Consider the following 3,258-nt stretch of genomic DNA (forward strand, 5'->3'; position numbering starts at 1 on the left):
TCGGCTGGTCTTTTGCTTCCAAACAATTATCTTTACTTAAGAAAGATATTATATTAGGATGATTATTCATCCTCTTGCAAGATAACTTGCGTAAGGACCTTCCAACCTCATTGTGAGAATCTGCCATTTCCTTGTGATCCAATCACAAGATCATATGACTCCGCACTTGTTGCACAAGTGTTGCATCAACTATGAGACTATTCTACTCATCAAATGAAGTCACGAAACAATTTGTTCATGATTACATTAGGCTAACGTCGTCAGGCCTAGGGTTCCAAGTTCCATCTTTTTAGCGTAAGATTCTCAAGGACAAACCCTAGATCACTTTTCAAGTATGTTCTGCTGTCCCTACATTCGGTGAATGTGGGCAAGTATTTAGGGTCTAGAAGTTTCGGTTTTAGCAATACGTGTGACTAGGTGATGTATTAAATCCTAGTGAGTTCTTTGGAATTGAATTAACTCTTTCTAAAACGAGATTCCACGGGTTTTTGTATTTAGGTTTATGCGAATTTATTTAATCCTCGAAGATAATTATGCTATCATTTTCCATAAACACATGACTCATTGTCTACGCGTACATTGATTTTCAACTGTAACTTATCGATTTAAGATCAAGCGTAGGTTAGGTTATAACCTAATTCCAACTGATCATCCTATAATTTTGCGAACAAGATTCACGCTAAACAAGCAACCTTTTACTAGTAGTTATGCAGTTGAAAACGATAATTGACTAGAGTGATGCAACGTAAGAATCATTTCATGCCTCGCAATTCCCTATGGGTTATTAGCACTTTCCACAATGACTCATTTGCGAAGAAGATATGTCCTAATAATGTGACATGCAATTTATGCTTCCATACACTATCTTAATTCCGTTCTGTAAATATGGATATTAAATCTAAGTTCAGTTCATTGAAATGCACAAAAACTACTTGTTAGAAATGCATATCAATTTTTTGCTCAATTTATTTTTGTTCTTTTTTTAAAAATACTAATGACTGAACTTGTCCGTCGTAAGCTAATTCTTTTAAATTTAATCAAAGTATTCAAGACAGAAATTGCATCCTATCTCAAAAATTATCTATGCACGATTGAATTATAACAACGAAAAATAAAAATTAGAAAGAAGAACCTGGACTTGTGGTGAGATGTCCACGTGGATGCTAGGAGACGATCCTCCTGTGGTTGTGCCTTGGACTTTCTTCAAAGGCATCACGAATGCAGCCTTTTTGCCTTGGGCAGGGAGTTACGATCTTATCCGTCTCCTTCATATGCGAACACAGAAAGGGATTTAGGTGGACTTCATGCGAAATTGGGTGGAAGAATCCCAGGGGGGGGGGACAAAGGGCTTTATGAAGGGTTTTTGTTGTATGGAAAAAAAGAAACTTAAGGCCACATGAAGGCCCCTTCAAGTCGATTTTTGGGGGGGGGAGAAAAGGCTTATAGAGCTCCAAGGTTTGGGGAAAAATGGGCTTATAGGGTTCCAAGGTTTTTGAGGAAAAAGGGGCTTATAGGGGTCCAAGGGGGAATTTTGAGGGGGGAGGAAAAAGGGCCTAAGGGAGGGGGCCTTAGGGGGATTTGGGATATGGGGGGAAAAAGGGCTTTTAAGGTAAAAGCTTTTGGGGGGAAAAGGCCCTAAGGGAGCCCTTAGGGAGGAATTTTGAGGAGGTGGGAAAGGGCCTAAGGGAGCCCTTAGAGGAAAATTTCAGAGGGGGGGGGGGTAGTTTTAAGGCTATAGGAAAGTAGGCCTAAGGAGGCCCTTAGAAAAAGGCCTTTAGGGTAAAACCTTTTATGGGGGGGGAAAGGGGGCTTATAGAGCCTCCCCCCCCTTAGAAGCTTTGGAAGCTTCTAGAAGCACGAGGGGGGGAGGGGGGTTCAGATCCCCATGTGGAGGGGAAACCACAATTTCTGGCGAACTGGTGAGGGATGGAGTTTAGTGGGCGACGGATGGAGGTTTAGTGGCTCTCTCCCAGCCCCAAATCTTTGACAGCTCAGAGTGGCGGCAACAGCTCTCTCCCTTCATGCAATTTGATGGCATTGACTGTAGGTTTCTATGGCTGTGCTCCCTCCTCTCACGCTTTATAGCAGTAGCCTCCTCCCAAGATTTATGGCATCATGGAGACTACGTTGCTCTTCTCACAAGCTTTATGGTAGCGCCTCAGTTGTCCCTCCCTGCCCGCGCACCCCCTTAGTTTAAATAGGGGAGGGGATAAGATCCTCCCTCCCCCACGTGTCGAGCCGCATGATCCCTAGCCTAGGCAAGCTCCAACAAGGAGCTTGCCTACACATGCTATTCCCCTCTTCCTTCAGCTCGACAGTGGCTGGAGGAGAGGAGAAATAATTTAAAAAAATTGCCTTAAAGAAATTATCATTATGGCTATAAAGAGGGTTCACGCGTGCTAACTCAGAATGTTATATTCTCTCTCCCTTGGAGGAATCGAGATGTCCTCATCTCGAGATAAGCTGGGGATATTGATGGTTGAGAGTGCCTTCATCTATCCAAGTGGCATCCTCTTCGGGATAATCTTTCCACTGGACGAGGCATTCTTTCAAGGTTCTGGATCTTAGTTGTCTCTCCCTAACATCTAAGATCATGTGAGGCCTTAGTTCAAGAACTCCTTGACTAGGCATTACAACTTGTTGGTCATCAAGTACATGGTTACGATAAGGTACATCTTCAATAGGTTGATATGGAATACATTTTGAACCTTTAGGTTCTCAAGGAGTTGCAGTTTATAAGCATTAGGTCCTAGGCATTTGAGGATCTTGTAAGGTCCACAATACCTTGGACTTAGCTTCTTGCAAGCTCCTAAGGATAGGGAACTCTTCTTAGGGCGTATGCGAATGAAGACCATGTCTCCTTCTTTGAAGACTCTATCTTGACGCTTCAAATCTGCGGAGGCCTTTTGTCTATCCTTGGCAGCTTGGATGTCCTGTCTCATTGACTTTATTTGGTTATCCATCTCTTCCAACATCTGCCTTGAAGCTTCAACCCTCAAGGTTGGATCTGAGAAGTTTAGGGAACTACGACAGTCATGACCATACAATGCTTGGAAAGGGGTCATCTGAATGCTTTGTTGGTAAGAAGCATTGTAGGCAAATTCAACCAAAGGCAAGTATTGAATCCACCTTTTTGGCTCACGACAGCAATGTGCCCTAAGCATATCCTCGATGACTTGATTGACTCGCTCTGTTTGGCCATCTGTTTGGGGATGGTAAGTTGTGCTAAAATAGAGTTGAGTCCAAATGGCTTCAAAG

The sequence above is a fragment of the Lygodium microphyllum genome, chromosome 7 (genome assembly GCF_053477565.2).
Source record: "Lygodium microphyllum isolate KBCC chromosome 7, Lygodium_microphyllum_v1.1.10, whole genome shotgun sequence".
NCBI lineage: Eukaryota > Viridiplantae > Streptophyta > Polypodiopsida > Schizaeales > Lygodiaceae > Lygodium > Lygodium microphyllum.